This window comes from Fundulus heteroclitus, unplaced genomic scaffold (assembly GCF_011125445.2).
Source record: "Fundulus heteroclitus isolate FHET01 unplaced genomic scaffold, MU-UCD_Fhet_4.1 scaffold_214, whole genome shotgun sequence".
Classification (NCBI taxonomy): Eukaryota; Metazoa; Chordata; class Actinopteri; order Cyprinodontiformes; family Fundulidae; genus Fundulus; species Fundulus heteroclitus.
Genome location: NW_023396626.1, coordinates 107,295 through 125,093, shown reverse-complemented (window position 1 = coordinate 125,093; position 17,799 = coordinate 107,295). Strand labels below are relative to the sequence as shown.

Sequence of the window (17,799 nt, the reverse complement as noted above, 5' to 3'; positions counted from 1 at the left end):
TTACAGTAGTAGTCTGTTTTCGCACCGTTCAATGATTTCACAGTCTAATACAGTAAAAAATAAATGCATCATATTTCTATTATTTGGAAATTACAATAATATTCTGTTTAAGTTTACTGTACAATATTTCAGTTTAGCAGTTTCCTAAAATATCAACCTTGAATACATGCAATCAATATAAGAACTTCATTATTCTACAGACAGTTGCTCAAGCATTATTATGAATATTGTACAAAATAAGCAATAAAATCAAAGAGAATCAAAATAATTTATTTCAAAAGGCAATATAATACTGAATACTGCTACTTTCAAAAAACAGAGAAAAAAAAACACAGAAAATAAACCCTGTTGGGTGATGCTGACAAGATATTTCGAGTAGTAAACAGAGACAGCTGACTAGCTGACTTTGAGCCAATGTCAATATTATTTAACATTGTCTTTAACACACATAAGTTTGAACGCTTGTTCAATAACACAATAGGTCTAAGAAAAAGACCAACACAACAAATACAGAGGAAATAAAAGTTTAAACATTATTAAGACTACTTCAAAGTAGGAACATTAAGACCTTTTTGATTATGAGTAAAAACGTTCAGCAAACCAGCATGTGTTTTACCTCTTAAAATAGTCCTGTGAGATAGATTAAAATTTCCTCTAAACTCCACTTAAAAGATGTATATTATGTAATCTGCAATGTATTTTCAGATGTCTGTGAAAATGCAGAATACTGTATGCAGAATTGACAACATTTTGAAAACAAACGTAAGAACATTTTGAAAAAGTGCATCAATGCCATTTCAAAACTATTACAGTACAGTTAGAACATGTGGATTTATACATCATTACAGTAACATGGATAAAAGAGAACATTTAGGGAAGAAACTGTACTTTACTTCCTAAAGTAGTCCTGTGAGGTAGTAGTAGTAGTCCCGGGAATCTGGGTGGGTGTTAACCACCCTGATTCAAATCTTGTGGATCCAGGAGAGATGTTCAGTTTGTTAGGCGCTGTTCCTCTGCAGCATTATTCCAGTGGAGCCACTGTCAAACAATAACAAACAAATATTATACAATCAGGAATGTACAATATACTCTCCAAGCTAATGCTTATAAAACAAATAAACTCTTGTGGCTTAATGTGGCAATGCCAGATTGTCAAAACAACACATGGACAGACAGCAAGATTAAGGAGAACTCACTACTCTATATGAAGTCCTATTCAAAGTCAAGGAGTTTCTTCAGGAGCATGGAGACGTGTGTGTTGACTGTGGAAGACTTCTTCTGGACGATCACACCTTTCTTCTTGGAGACAACCTTCCCCCTTTTGGCCTTTGTCCCTCTCTCTGGATTTATACCAATGAAGCGCCTAAAATTGTCAAAATAGTCTAAGATCAGAGTGGAGTAAAGTGACATCAAATGCAATTCTAATAAGGTCTTAGTCCAATACCCTGTGTGTGTGTGTGTGTGTGTGTGCGTGAAGGTTGAATATGTAATAGATTGCAAAGACAGCAATCTGCTAAAACGCACTTAACTAGGCCTAACTACACGTTTGTTATGTCTGTAAGTGTGAGACTTAAATGTTGAAAATTTTTGGAAAGTCCGACTGCAATCTGCTAAAACGCACTTAAAAGTTAAATTAGGTGTATTTTTATGAATCCTTATGTGCCTTACGTATGCCACTATTGTGGCACAGTTAGGACAACAGATCTGACAGGGGAACATTATTACTGCCTGTTCCTTTTCATCAAGTCTTGATTACAGTAAAATATGTCAAGCAGGAAGAAACTTTCTGGCTGCTTTTTGGTGCCACAGTATCAGTCTCAACACTGAAATGTTTAACCTTAACTGAGGTACAATGTTAAGATTATGAAAGAAAAGCCACAGCTGGTGCAAAACAGTTTGAAAAATAACAGAGTTGGGATAACTAACGTTAGAATATGTGAAGCACACATTGACAAAGAAATAAACAAAATATATAAAGAGTCTAGAAAGTCAAGATTTTCACAACAAATTTTAAATGGAAAATCAACCCTACAAGCCAAGAGGATTCAAGTGTCTTTTTTAACTGAACTAGCTTAATTCCATTAACTCATTGTAAAACACACTTCAATCAGAGTTGACACAAACAAAATAAAATTCTCCAAAACTATAGCCTACCTCTAGGTGATGCTGACTTGGTTGTAATAAATCCTTAACCGTGGGACAACATATATTTATTCGAGTAACTTAAGTTAATGCTACTTTACTGCTTGCTCCACTTGTCAATGTTGACCTCTTGTTAACAAGTGCTGCTCCTCAGATGCAGACGCTGCGGTAATGTGAGCTGTCGTCCGGCTACTGTATATTATAGTTAACCAAGATTTAACAACAACAACAACTAAATAGTAGAGTAATAGAGTAGAATATAGTAGAATATTCAAATCTAAGCATCAATGATAGCTTACATATAGCCTAGCTAGACAAACTCCTGAGCGCTAGCCTATATCAAACATTCTTCGCAATATAAACAAAATAGCATACCCACAGGCAAAGAAAAAAAGATTTTGATTTACATACCGTTAAATTTTTTAGATGCAACACCGGAATCGTTGTGATGAGGACAGATGGTAGCACGTTGTGTGTTCTGCAGTCGTCTTCTGGAAATTTTCCGGAAAATACTGTAGTATCCCGTTATTTAAAACAGCCGCATACCGTTTACGGCCTCTGTCCTGTTGCTCCAAGTTAAGAAGCCCACAATGCATTGCTTACTACAGTACTGAACTGTTAAACATGAAAACAGTATTTTAGTGTTGAAAAATGGCTGTAAATTTACAGCAATTGCTTACAGTGCAGTTGTTAAAACATCCCAAGGGAAAAAACACATAAAACTGAGTTTAGCTAACTATTGATCTTTTAGATCAGGATAATTTAATGGCTATCCTCTTACATACAGAAAAGAAGTAAGATTAACTTAATTAGATTAAATTATGGGGACATTTTGGATCTGGTCAGGATTGCTGGGGGGATGTGATGATAAAAGGGTAACAGCTTGAAGGTGATATCAATGAATGAAGGTTTACTCTGAGGAACAGCAAAGCAGCAATGACATCCCACATTGGAACTCCTGTTGTACAAAGAACATCTTGAACGGGACATCAGGTGAGATCCTTACAACGAGAGACGTTTCACACACAAATGGGGGCGGGGGGTGGGGGGGGGGGGGGTGGAGACCCCTGGGGCACGGGACCCGGGAGAAGCTGTTGTGGTTTGGAACTGTTGTTAATTTGTCACAGCTGGACCCAGGGAGACGACGAGGTGGTCCCACAGGTTACCTGACACCTAACACTGACTGTAAAGGGCTTTGGGTGTTCAACGATGTTTGAACGTTTTCAAAAGAGCTCCTGTTCTCTACCCCTACTGCTCGCTGCTTTGTTGTGACGAACCAGCATGGTATAAATATTTTGTCTTCTCTGTACAGATTTGCACATCGCTTGCACTTCCCTTAAAAAAGAGAGAGAGAGGGAAAAAGGTTTGATGCAAGTCAAGCTGAAGTTGGAAAAGGCAAGGCAAGGCAAATTTATTTATATAGCACAATTCAGTACAGGGACAATGCAAAGTGCTTTACATGATTAAAATATAGCAAATTAAAACAGAATAAAGGCAAGTAGGAATAAAATGTAGATAGAAATTAGAACAAAGAAGTGGTGATTCAGTTAACTAGAACAGTTGAAGGCAATCCTAAACAAATGTGTTTTTAATCTTGATTTAAAGGAACTCAGGCTTTCCGCACCTTTACAATTTTCTGGAAGTTTGTTCCAGATAAGTGGAGCATAGGAACTAAATGCTGCTTCTCTGTGTTTGGTTCGTGTTCTAGGTATGTAGAGAAGGATGGAGCCAGAGGACCTGAGTAGTCTGGAGGGTTTATACGCTGATAAGAAGTCTGTGATGTATTTAGGTGCTAAGCCATTTAGGGATTTATAGACTAACAGAAGTATTTTAAAGTCTATTCTCTGAGAAACAGGGAGCCAGAGTAATGACTTTAGAACCGGGTCCATGTGCTCTACTTTCTTAATCTTAGTGAGGACGCGGGCAGCAGCGTTCTGGATCAGCTGCAGCTGTCTGATCCACTTTTTAGGCAGACCTGTGAAAACACCGTTGCAGTAATCAATTCTACTAAAAATAAACGCATGGATTAGTTTTTCTAGAACCTGCTGAGACATCAGTCCTTTAATCCTGGAATTGTTCCTCAGGTGATAGAAAGCTGACCTTGTAATTGTCTTTAGATGCTTTTGAAGGTTCAGGTCTGAGTCCATCACTACACCCAGGTTTCGGGCCTGATTAGTGGTTTTTAGCTGAAGCGACTGAAGCTGTGTGCTAACTTTTGATCTCTCCTCTATTGGTCCAAAAATTATTACTTCTGTTTTGTTTTTATTCAACTGAAGAAAATTTTGGCACATCCACGTATTGATTTCTTCTAGGCATTTACTCAGTGCTTGAACTGGTCCATAGTCACCTGGTGACATGGTGATGTAGAGCTGTGTGTCGTCTGCATAGTTATGGTAGCTGATGTTGTTGTTTTTTATTATCTGAGCTAGGGGGAGCATGTAGATATTGAAAAGGAGGGGACCCAGGATTGACCCTTGGGGAACCCCACATGTGATTTTTGTCATCTCTGATGTAAAGTTACCTACTGATACAAAAAATTCCCTGTCCTTTAAGTAGGATTTAAACCAGTTGAGAGCTGTACCAGAGAGGCCGACCCAGTTCTCCAGGCGCTTTAACAGAATGGAGTGATCGACAGTATCAAATGCTGCACTAAGGTCCAATAGAACCAGCACAGTGGTTCTTCCACAGTCTGTATTTATATGGATGTCATTAAACACCTTGATAAGGGCGGTCTCTGTACTGTGGTGAGCACAGAAACCTGACTGGAAAACGTCAAAGCGGCTGGTCGTTGTTAAGAAAGTGTTTAATTGTTGAAATACAGCTTTTTCAATAATCTAACTGATAAAAGGGAGGTTTGAGATGGGCCTGTAGTTCTGGAGTAGTAGTTTGTCTAAATTGTTCTTTTTCAGCAGTGGTTTGATAATTGCTGTTTTTAGGGACTGGGGGAAAACACCTGACAGAAGGGACGTGTTTATGATCTGAGTCAACTCAGACGCTATAACAGGTAAAACTTTCTTAAGGAAAACTGTGGGTAGAACATCAAGACAGCAGGAGGAGGAACTTAGCTGCTGAATGATCTGCTCTAAGCTTTTGTGGTTTATTTGGCTGAATTGGGACATTTTGTCAGGATAAGTTCCAGCTAAATACAGCTTTGGTTCTGGAGCTGGTGTGGATGTACAAACTGATCCTCTTATTTTTAGGATTTTTTCAGTAAAGAAGTTAGCAAATTCATTGCAGGCCCTGGTGGAGTGGAGTTCAGAAGCCATGTACACAGGAGGATTTGTTAATCTGTCGACTGTGGAAAATAAGACATGAGCATTATTAATATTTTTCTTGATGACCTCTGAGAAGAAAGATTCTCTTGCATTTTTCAGTTGTAAGTTATATCTGTAAAGTCTCTCTTTATGGATGTTGTAGTGAACCTGGAGTCTATTCTTTCTCCACCTGCGTTCAGCTTTCAGGCACTCCCTTTTTTCACTTCTAGCTGCTGGAGCATTTCTCCAAGGAGATTTTTTCTTCCCGGAAACAACTTTCACTTTAACTGGAGCAATGCAGTCAATGATGTCTGAGACTTTAGAATGAAAGTTATCTACTAGCTCATCTACTGAGTTGCAGCCCAAGGTTGAAGTATCAGAGTAAGCTTGAACAAAAGTTTCAGTGGCATTGTCCTTAATGGTGCGTTTTCTTACGATGTCCCTTCGGCTAAATGAGTAACTGGTAATGATGCTTTCAAAGGTAACAGAAAAGTGATCAGATAGGGCAACATCAGTTACATTGACCTGTGAAATTTTTAGACCTTTAGTGATGATCAAGTCTAAAATATGTCCCTGTTTGTGTGTTGGCTGTTTAACATGTTGGGTTAAACCAAAGTTTCTAAGTGTGTCACACAGTTCTTTTGCACTTCTGTCTTTAGGGTTGTCAACGTGAAAGTTGAAGTCTCCCACAATAATTAAAAAGTCATAATCAACACATATCACAGACAGCAGGTCACTAAAATCATTAAAAAGTTTGATGTGGACTTAGGAGGCCTGTAAACATTCAGAAACATAGTTCGTATCGGGCTCTTTACCTGGAGAGCCAAATGTTCAAAAGAGTCAAATTTTCCCAAAAACACCTTTTTACACTTTAGTGAATCATTAAACAACGTTGCTACTCCTCCACCTTTCCTTTGCTGTCTGCTCTCACAAAGAAAATTGTAGTTTGGAGGTGTCGACTCCAGCAGAATGGCTGCTTCATTAAATTCATGTAACCATGTTTCTGTTAAAAACATAACATCAAGATTATTGTCAATAATGAAGTCATTAATTAAAAGGGATTTTCCTGACAGAAATGCAGTATTCAGAATTAATATGTGGAGAGGATGTCATCTGTAGGCCAATCTTAAATACTTTGTTCATGTTGGGAGAAAATTCCAGAAAAGGAACCTCTGGGCTTTGTGGAGAGGAAGGCGAGGCGGGTGTAGTCTGGACCGGTGTTCGTGATGATGGAGGTTCTTGGTCCTCTCTTTGTCCTGCTGAGATCTGGGATGAATCCTCCTGTAGCTCTGACAACGCCTCATTCTGTGTCATCTTTCTGGCCGTCTTTATCTTGGCTTGTTCGGGCTGCACTGGGCTTATCTTTCGTTTAGGCACTGGATGTACTTTGTTTTGGAACAAAGCTGATGACGCATGGTTCACAGAATAGAAGATGTTTGAAATCAGTCGTTTTGCACCTGACCTATTTAGAGAGAAACCATCTCTGTTGAACAGATGTCTTCTTTCCCAAAAGATGTTAAAGTTGTCTATGAAGGTTACAGTTGTTTGTTTGCATGTTTTTTCCAGCCATTTGTTTAGCATCAGAATTCTGGAAAACATCTTGTCTCCACAGGTCACGGGCGGAAAAGGGCCGCTGAGAAGCACCTTGACATTTTTGCCATGAACTAAGTTCAACAGACGAATGTAATCCTCTTTCAATACTTCTGATTTTCTTATCCCGGAGACGTCGCCCAGGGCTTCAGCTTGTATAATGAGTTTTTCCAAGGTCGGGCGTTCTTTCAAGATCCTTGGAAGGTCTGTCTGAAGGATGTCTAATAAATCAGACACCGGGCCATAGTTCGAGTCGTTATAAATTAACACCTCTGTGTTTTGCTTGTTACAGAAATGTTTAATCCCACATACAGACCCACTGCATAAAATCAGGGTCCTTGGCCCTGTGGCATGTCCTTTCTCTGATGTATTAGAGCGAAAGTCGTTGACGTACCTCTGAGTGTTGTCATGATTCTCCTGGGTCACATTTTGGAGCGGAGCGAATCTGTTTCATAAAGAAATTCCAGCATTTCCAGCAGGTTTACTCCTATCATTTGTTGTGGGAACAGCCCGCTGTTGTTTCACTTGTCCTGGGACATCTCTCTGTAGTCTCGGCCAGTTTTCTTTGTCTAGGCATGGGGTTCGTTGATCCTTTGGTCTTGCACCCAGAGTGGTCCAGGGATTCTCATTTTCCTCAGGGAACTGTTTGTTCGCTGAGTCGCTGGGCTGGTGGTCCCCGTTTGGAGTCGCAGGCAGGGTTGTTTCATTTCCATACGTGCCGTTTACATCATAATTCAGTTTGAGTCGGCATATCTTCTGTTCTATAACAGCGATCTTCTGTAGAAGCGTGTCAAGGTCCACTGTGGTGAAGGTAGGCATCTTTGCAAAATCAAAATCAAAAATAAATTAAAAATAAATAAATAAAAATAACTAAATCCAACTTTCCGTGGTTTTGGCAAAGAGATAAAAAGGAGATAAAAAGTAAAAGGCAGGAAAATGCAAGCAAGCAGGGAGCAGAGAAAAATGCGTCCGAGCAGGCAGAGCCTCATATCAGCCTTCAGGCCTTTCAGGGTACAAGGCAGAAATTAATCAAATCGCACTTAGGGTTCTCTTCATGTGGAAAAGGCTTCCACATGGAAAGACTTCCTTTTTCTCAGATGAGTTTTTCAAAATAAGGTGGGAAATGACATGAAACGAATATGTTGATGAAATTATGCTGCAGAGAACCTTCACCTGTCAGACAATTAAAGTTAAGACACACATTGGATGCATTCTGTTAAGAATCACTGGAAAACTACTGCAAATACATTTATACTTAAAGATTACTCTTTTAATTAATAATTAAATTGCAGAATTCTGGGAGCTAAATAATTGTGCACAGAAATATCTTGAATGTGAAAGTGCTTGGAGGATGTTTTAATAAATGACACATGAATGGGGGTTTTGATAAGGACACTAGTTACACCTTGTTTCTGTTCCCCAATAGAAACAAGGGCTCGTGTCTGCAGACCATCCTCACAAAGTGTTTTATTGGGGAGAAATGCTAAATAAAATGCTCAGTGCCCATCCAGAACTGAACATTCATTACCATCCAGCTCAATCGTCCAGCATGCGAGGAGATAACAAGAAGAGGACTGTGGATGAAGAAGCCAGAGAACTCTGATTTCTTATTCTTCAATGGGAAGAGTTGCCTGAAGAGAACCCTAAGTGCGATTAGATTAATTTCTGCCTTGTACCCTGAAAGGCCTGAAGGCTTTCTTAACTTTGCATTCTTGACGTATCAGACTCCTCTCATATTGTGTTATTGTTTGTTTAACTGCTCTGTTCCACTGACTCACATGTTAGATTTTTTGTGTTATGACATCTAAACTGTAATGTTGCATTATGTTGATCAATATGGTTTTATGGTAAAGAATGGAAACTGCTTCAGACACACAAAGACCTAAGGTTTATGCTATCTCTTGATTTGGTATAGGAATAACCAGTATCGGGTTGGTTCTAAAGATCCTTTAATATTAGTTGGTAATGGTAACACCTATTTTCAATACAGGGACTTCTTGCTCAGGATTGGCCGAGAGCGGGATTTCATCTGGGGTCACATCAATTTTTATCATCTTTTAGAAAAGATGAGTTTTTCTGATGAGTAAAGGCCCAGCCTGCCCTCTTATGCCCCACACTGGTACTCCTGGATTTGTAAGGGTTGAAAGTGATGGATGTTTATCCATGGGAATGGAGAATGGAGAACCAAGAGGGGTTTGACAGGGTTGGGGAAGAGTAGACGGATTCAACCTTGGTTACTGAACAGGTTTAGCTTACCTAGTCTAATAAAAATTAAAATAATGTTTTAGTGGAAACCCAAATTGTAGATAAAGGCTAAACCTTTGATCTTGTGTGTCGACCCTCTATGAAGCATATATGTTGATCTGTACTAAAAGTTCCAGCACTGCCCGATTCCAACACGGGAACCTTTTGGGTCCCATATTATGAGCTTACAAAAATGGATCCTTTGAGTTATGTTCACATTTCCATGTGATGGGTAATCTTGTCTTGTGTGTGATCACAAAGAAAACATGTTTTCTCTGTGATCAAAAGGGGGAAGTGTGAATGGAGAATTATTCTAAAGTCACTTTGGCCTCACGCCACTCGGACATGTGAGCATGGGCCCACTGATTGCAAGGCCGAATGCTGCGTAGAATGATTATTGTCTAGGATAGACTGTCTCTGCTTTTTCTCATCCCAAGGCCACTGTGTAGTATTAGGGGGAGCTGGAAAGCGAGACAGGCAGAGACAGGGCAGAAGCAGACCGCAGCGGGACCGTAGGGTGCGATTACTTTCCATCTATGTGATCTCTGCTCTGTTTCTCAATAAAAGTGCTGGAACTTCATCACCGCCGACTCTTCATTTAATAAAGATGGGAATTCAGTTATTATTGTTTACAATTCCATCCACAGGTCAGTAAATTAATTAGACTACTACCTGTGGCTCTCTGTCGATATAGAGACACCATGAGGAGAGTGGAGATGAAGAAGGGACAGAAGACCAGCAGTTGGCAGACCAGCATGAAGACAAGGTTGGACGCTGAGGCAGGAGGAGGTTTTTCTGCAGAGACAGTGAAATCTGATCAGGTTTATATTTAGATGACACATTTAGACAAATAAACACAAATTAATTAGGGTATAACTACTCTTCCATGTCTACGTAACACAAGAGCATCACCATATTGTCACTCAAAGTAAGAAGATCACCTATAAGCATGAGAAGTAGTAACAACTCTGGCAATAACCTAGACAACTATACGCGAATTGTACAGCAAACTATATTTCAGCACCAGCTAATCTTGCTACGCTAGCTGATTGATTGTTTCACTAAAAAAAAGATATTTATTAAATTATCACCAGAGTTCAGATATTTACTCTTGAGATGAAGGACTTCTGTTTTTACTTCCTGACCTGAGACAGAGATGCTGCTGGATGGAGACTCTCCATGACCGCTGATGCTACACCTGTAGAGGCCTTCATCAGAGCTGGTCACATGGTGGAGGGTCATGTGACCTGCAGGCTCAGTCCTGATGAGGGAGCCATCTTTATAGAAAGCAGCTGGGAGGTTGGAGGGAGCGGTCTTTGTGTGACAGCTCAGAGTGACGTCATCTCCCTCCATCACAGGGAGGACAGGACTCTGCAGGATCACTGATCCACCTCAACACAGAGACAAACTACAGCATTTCATCCATTTCCACACAGCTTCATCAACACTAACTCCACAGTCTGATCTTACCAGTGACAGTGAGCTGGATGCTGCTGCTGGCTGCTCCCTCTCTGGACTCACACCAGTAGATTCCAGAATCCCATGACAACAAGAAGCTTATGGTACAGGTGGAAGCAGATGGTATCCCCCATCCATCTCCACACTGAGTCCTGGTTCCTTTGGTCGTGTTTCTCCTCACAGTCCATCCAGCAGAGATGTTGTCCTCCTCACAGCTCAGAGACACAGAGTCTCTTTTAAGGAACTGAGATCTGCTGGGACTCACAGTCAGAGCAGCTGGGAGGACTGAAAAAGAAAATTACATTAATTTCTGTTGTTGTTAAAATAATTTTATAGTTAACAGTTTATCTCCTGCTTGCATCTTACATCCCCCTCCAAATATTTACTAAAACAATACATTTATTTAGTTTTAATACTGATAGAAATGAACCAACCTTCATTTGTTCTGCAGCAAAGCAGCAAACAAGGAACTGAAGAGAAATTAAACTTCTTGGTTACAGTTGAACATATAAAAGTTCATGATAACTTCTCAATCCAGAAACATTTATTACATCATACTGATCTTCATTACATCTGTATTTATTTATCAAATAAAAAAATAACTTTATCCAGACTGAGCATCTACATATAAATTAGTTTAAACAGTTTATTCTCTTTTTCATCATCTTCTTCATCATTATCCTGTAATTTCATATCACAGTCATGTTCTGTCATGATTTCGGCACTGTTGCCTGGTCTGATCTCTCATGTCACACACCTGTTCTAGCTCCGCCCGTTCCTCATTACTTCAGATCTGTTCCACCTGCTCTCACTAGTATTTAACCAGCTCTAAGACCAGGCAACAGTGCCAGTTTATTTCGATCCTTGTGTGAGACTTATCCCAGCGTTTATTATTCTGATTCCTGATCCTGACCTGTTTGCCTTTCGACCACCGAGCCTGCTTACTCCTGTCTGATTCTGTTTGCCCGATCTGACCTCTGCCTGTCCTGACTACCCGCTGGATCTCTGCCCCGTGTACCGAACCTGGAACCGTGACCCGACTCCGTCCTGGATTATCCTTCGGTACCTCACTGGCTCTCTGATCTCCTGGCTCCGACCTTCGACCACGTCCCCGACTTCGGCTTCGCTCTACGGCTCATCCTGCTGACGTTTGCTCTCACGGTTCTGATCTCCTGCCTGTCCTCCGACCACCGAATCACCCGCTGCTGGGACTTCATGAGCGGCAACCGCCGCAGCGAATTGACGACCCGCCTGCTGGGACCCACTGGGGCTGAACTGAACATTAAGACCAGGTTAGTGACCGACACGTTTGTGTGCAAACACCTTCCGATAAGCGTGGTCACTAACCTGCCGTCTCCTTCTGCAGAGGATCCCGCTGTAGACGCTGACGCCTCCCGCTCCACACCTGATCTAAATAAACTGTTAAACTTGAACGGTTTGTCTGCCTTGAATTCTGGGTCCACCGGTTCTGAGCCTAACATGTTCAGTGTTTTCAGTTTATCTGAGGTGTGTCCATGAAAGCCAGCGCAGTAAAGTCACTTTTCTTCCTGCTTGATGTGTAGAAACTCTTTCATCTGAATTAGGTCTGAAGTTTTGGTCCAACTCTTTGACTCAGGTTAGAACAGAGCAGACAGTAAATTTACTTTGCCTGAACAACAACAGGTTTTGTACTTACAGAGCAGATATTGTAGATATGTTTCCATCATGGTGCCACTTCACAGACTGACCTTTGTTGGTTTTCTGTTGGGGCCTCAGAATAATGCCCGCCTTCTTCCTGAAACCATGAACCTGTGGTTGGTTCCTCTTTCTTTCTAACATACAAATGATTGTTTTCTCTTTTTAAAGCTAAAAAAATAAATCTGTCATAGCAACAGGACAGCAGAAATTTATCTGGTCCCTTTTTGTTGTTTAAACAACATATACCTTGATGAAAGCAACAGATCTGTTATATTTACATCATGTGGATGAAAGGAACTGGAAAACTGGAACCAAGTAGGAAATCTGAATCAAAATCAATCTGAATTCAACAGGCAAACAAGTAACATAAAGTGACTTTTCCTACAGTCCAAAATGTGGCTCATAGGCAGTGGCTAAAGTCCTATTTGTTTTTTTTTTTGTGAGGGGTAGGAGAGGGGGGTAGGCTGTGAAAAAAGGCTTTCTTCCTCTTTCTTTCCTGCACTTTGCAACTTGTGTTTTTAGGGTTGAGCCCTCATCATGTTAAAAATGTTATTAAAAGTAATTAGAGTAGTTATAGCATTTATAGGTTTCTACCTGTTCAACCAGTGACATTGCATGCAAATAAATGTTGGACGTGATCACAAAGGTGGACGGTAGCAATGGTCCACCTTTGTGATCACGTCCAACATTTATTTGCATGCAACTGTAATTTCCTATATATACTCGATCAAAGTAGTTTAAGAAGAAATTTAACCTCAAAATAAGTTCCAAAACTGTAAAGGAAAAGCCTTCAAGAATAATTGAACAAAATTAAACTCCTTTTCAGACATATATATTTACCTTAGTGTCAACAAACAAAAATTCAACAAGATATTACAACTATTCCACAAAATATGGAAACATATACATCAGGGGTCACCAACATGGTGTCCGTGGTCACCAGGTAGTCTCCAAGGACCATATGTGCCCACTTATAACAATGAAAAAATCTAAAAAAAAAAAATACAGTTAAGCACATTTTTCCAAAGTAAGAAATGTAGTATGATCCACATGACGTTATATATCTATCCTACGAGTTTGGTGGCACCACAATGATCTATATTATAGTTATTGCTTATTTTACACTTATTCTAATAATAAAAAATGTGAAGGCATGGTATCTCTTATCTAAATGATACAATCTGACTAAACTGAAAGCCCTGTATCCAAAGCTATTTGATTTATAGAGCAAACAGTTATGTTTAAAGGATTTCTTTTTCATCCTACACCTAGCAAAAGTGACTTAAATGCATATTTTTGCCATTTAGACTTTGGGAAATTCCTAAAATTTTTTAATGTAATATTTTCCAATCCAATAAATGTAGTATGAAAGACGTGAGATCAGATACAGATGAAAAAAATTTGATGATAATCCACCTCTCCTTGGTGACGCTGTTGATTATTTCTCCATGAATTTTTTTCTGGTGTTGCAACTTCCAGACGGTGTCTAAGCATTTATGGACAAGCAAGTTCGGCATAGTGTCCAATGTAATTCTCCCAGTGCGGTCGGAGACCTGTTTTGAGGAAACTTTGGTTGTTGATCACTGTCTGCCTTGTTGTGGCTGCGGAGAGGTGTCAGTTTTGTAGATTAAGTTATCCGCCAACGAATTATTGATCCGTAAAAGCCAAATCTGTGAATATCTTTCTAACTTTACCGAAGTGAGAGACTGAGAGAGAACTTTAGTGGAGCGGCACAGAGTAATCATAACGGAGTGCTGGCCAGGATAAAGATGTTATTAATCAGCGAAATAAAAATACATTTTTTCACAGAGGTTATATGCAGCAGGTAAACAAGCCCACAACAACTCAGCTCCCCTCAGCCCCACCACAGGTTTCCCTGTTCCGGTCTGAATACACGCTAAAACCGCATCTTTAAGATGAACTGCGCCTGTCTGAATCACAATGAAAGGTATTACAGCTCTGTGCGTGAGCATAGTCAGGAAACCGCGTCTATCACCATTTATCCCCCAGCGCTGTGGCCATGACACATGCATCAGTGCTTGTAGCGGTTAACAATCCCGGAAACATGAGCACCGCTGTTTGTAGGAGCAGAGCGATCATAGAGAGACCGAGTCACTCAGTTTAATCTTGTAAATAATCTTGGCCCAAATTCAATTGTCCCTCTACTGATTTCTAAATAAATACATTTTCCTGTGAATACTGTAACGTTCCGCTATGACACCAGACCGAGGCTTTGCTGCTAACACTTTATTTTAGGACGACCAGAACGGGACAGCTTTCACCCGGCCAGTCAAGTACCCCTGACTGCAGACCGCAGATCAGGGTGTGGCTCAATGTTGGGGTCGCAGCTCAATGTTGAGGGCGTGGCTCAACTTTGAGCCACATTGAGTCATGCTTGACTCCATTTCGGGCGCCATCTGGTGGTGGAGACCATTCAGCACAATAACAAACAGCAATGCATCAGCTATGGCCAGCTTTTTTTGTTAAATTTGAATGACATTTCTTTTCTGACAAACAATTACACCAACTAAAAAAAAGTGATCAACAAAATTACGAGAAAATCACAATCAACAAATGCATATTCATCAGTATGAGAACCAATGCCACCGTACATTGCCAGAATGCCATCTGTTTATGAAGTTGAAGAAACTAGTAAAAACTACTAATAAAACCAAGACAGCTGAAGATAAGCATCAGTATCCCTCGCGACCCCAGCAGGGACAAGCACGTTAGAAAATGGATGGATGGGTGGATAAAAAAAACAAAAAAACGAATTCCTTTTATAAACATGGAAGTATAACCTCATGAGACCTTGATTAGATATTTATAGATAGATCTCTCTGTTTTTCCAAAACAATATTGAAAACAACGTTTTATAGCTTTAGGCTTTGGTATTGTAAATTTTTAATCATTCCATTTATGTATACCCCCCCCCCCCCCCGATATGTAGACACATGAGTATATTGTTGGATGGTGACACAACAACGGTGACTGTATGCACCAACAGCGGACTATTCCACTGTCCCTTCTTACTTACTTACAAGGCTGATAAAACCAGTGATGGACGACCATATGAAAGACCATTCTTCAGTAAAATTAATGGTAAGTTCTGTTCAGGCCCATTATAAAAGCTTTTTATTTGTGTTTCCGACCTCCTTCCTTATTCAGTTTAAAATGTGTTCCAAGTTTTTATGCATGCTTTTAAAAGGTACTTTTATTTACTTATGCTTACTTTTTGCTCACTTTCTGTTTAGACACATTGCTGAAAGCCTGTCTGATGAATATGCATGAGTTGATAGTGATTTTCTTGTAAAATCACTATCAACTCATGCATATTCAATGATGGTACTCTGTTAGTTTGGTCCAAATCCTGTACTGGAAAGTGCCTCAAAAAGGGTGCAAATACTTAATGTCACTAAAGATCACCAAAGGTCATGGATCAGATTGGCCTCATTTAGCAACTCAGCCTCACCAAATCTGGGCCCAGAACTCAACATTTGACCAAAATGGTGTGCAGTGCCATTTCGCACAGGTGGGTGGTGCTGTATAGGCCGGAGGGGTCGTGTCTGGGCATCCTGACAGGTCCTGTTGAAGTCAGAGGCCCAATAGGAAAGCATGTGAAATCCAAAAAGGGTCAGAAAAGTGACACATGCCTGATAATCAATGGAAAATGTTAAAATGTTAAGAGGAAGTGACTGTGCGAATTTCAGATTCCTACATTCATCAGAGCCACTGCAGTGGGCGTCGAAAGTTGCCATGCAATGTCAATGGCACATGTCCCTGGCCTGTAGTAACCTCTGACCAGCATAGCTCCGTTGTCATGGAAACTCAGTCACACCTTTGTTGCACGCATGCAGACACTTTGGGTCAGAGTCTGTAGAATTGGAATAGAATGGAATACTTTGCCTCGAACAACACTAGATATTTTGTGAACCGTAAATGGTAGAGACGTATTTCTTTCTGCGTTTATTTTGTAACGGACAGGGGAACAAGAATAACTATCGGTTTTTGCTGGAAATATTTTAATAAAGGTGCAAAAAATTATGATATAAAGGGGAGTTTTGATGGGAATGCAAAAATACTCTGAAAAGGGTCCTGAACAAATCGCTGTAGCTGAAAAAGTATAAGAGATATCAAAATAATTCTTTCACCGTGAGTATCAGCAGGCTTTTGAGGACTATGGTGCTTATTTTTATATATTTATTTTAAAAATCGGTGTATGGCAAGGCAAGGCAAGTTTATTTATATAGCACAATTCAGTACAGAGACAATGCAAAGTGCTTTACATGATTAAAATATAGGAATAAAAGCAAGTAAGGATAGAATGTAGAAACAAAAAAAGAACATTTAAAAACAGTAAAACAGTTTAACTTGAACATTCAAAGGCAATTTTAAACAAATGTGTTTTTAATCTTGATTTAAAGGAACTCAGGCTTTCCGCACTTTTACAGTTTTCTGGAAGTTTGTTCCAGATAAGTGGAGCATAGGAACTAAATGCTGCTTCTCTGTGTTTGGTTCGTGTTCTAGGTATGTAGAGAAAGATGGGGCCAGAGGACCTGAGTAGTCTGGAGGGTTTATACGCTGATAAGAAGTCTGTGATGTATTTAGGTGCTAAGCCATTTAGGGATTTATAGACTAACAGAAGTATTTTAAAGTCTATTCTCTGAGAAACAGGGAGCCAGAGTAATGACTTTAGAACTGGGGTGATGTGCTCTACTTTCTTAATCTTAGTGAGGACGCGGGCAGCAGCGTTCTGGATCAGCTGCAGCTGTCTGATCCACTTTTTAGGCAGACCTGTGAAAACACCGTTGCAGTAATCAATTCTACTAAAAATAAACGCATGGATTAGTTTTTCCAGAACCTGCTGAGACATTAGTCCTTTAATCCTGGAAATGTTCCTCAGGTGATAGAAAGCCGACCTTGTAATTGTCTTTAGATGCTTTTGAAGGTTCAGGTCTGAGTCCATCACTACACCCAGGTTTCCGGCCTGATTAGTGTTTTTTAGCTGAAGCGACTGAAGCTGTGTGCTAACTTTTGATCTCTGCTCTATTGGTCCAAAAATTATTACTTCTGTTTTGTTTTTATTCAACTGAAGAACATTTTGGCACATCCAGGCATTGATTTCTTCTAGGCATTTACTCAGTGCTTGAACTGGTTTATAGTCACCTGGTGACATGGTGATGTAAAGCTGTGTGTCGTCTGCATAGTTATGGTAGCTGATGTTGTTATTTTTTATTATCTGAGCTAGGGGGAGCATGTAGATATTGAAGAGGAGGGGACCCAGGATGGACCCTTGGGGAACCCCACATGTAATTTTTGTCATCTGGGATGTAAAGTTACCTACTGACACAAAAAAGTCCCTGTCCTTTAAGTAGGATTTAAACCAGTGGAGTGCTGTACCAGAGAGGCCGACCCAGTTCTCCAGGCGCTCTAT

The 17,799-nt window shown here is 40.0% G+C and overlaps 1 long non-coding RNA gene across 1 annotated transcript; it reads right to left on the bottom strand.

Annotated features, from left to right (window-relative positions):
* Positions 1-465: 465 nt before the first annotated feature.
* Positions 466-2,822, bottom strand: LOC118559076. Its single transcript, XR_004928626.1, has 3 exons — positions 2,554-2,822; positions 1,197-1,363; positions 466-1,038 (listed from the first exon to the last, which is right to left on the bottom strand). It is a non-coding gene; the product is annotated as an uncharacterized LOC118559076 (long non-coding RNA).
* Between the last annotated feature and the right edge of the window lie 14,977 nt (positions 2,823-17,799).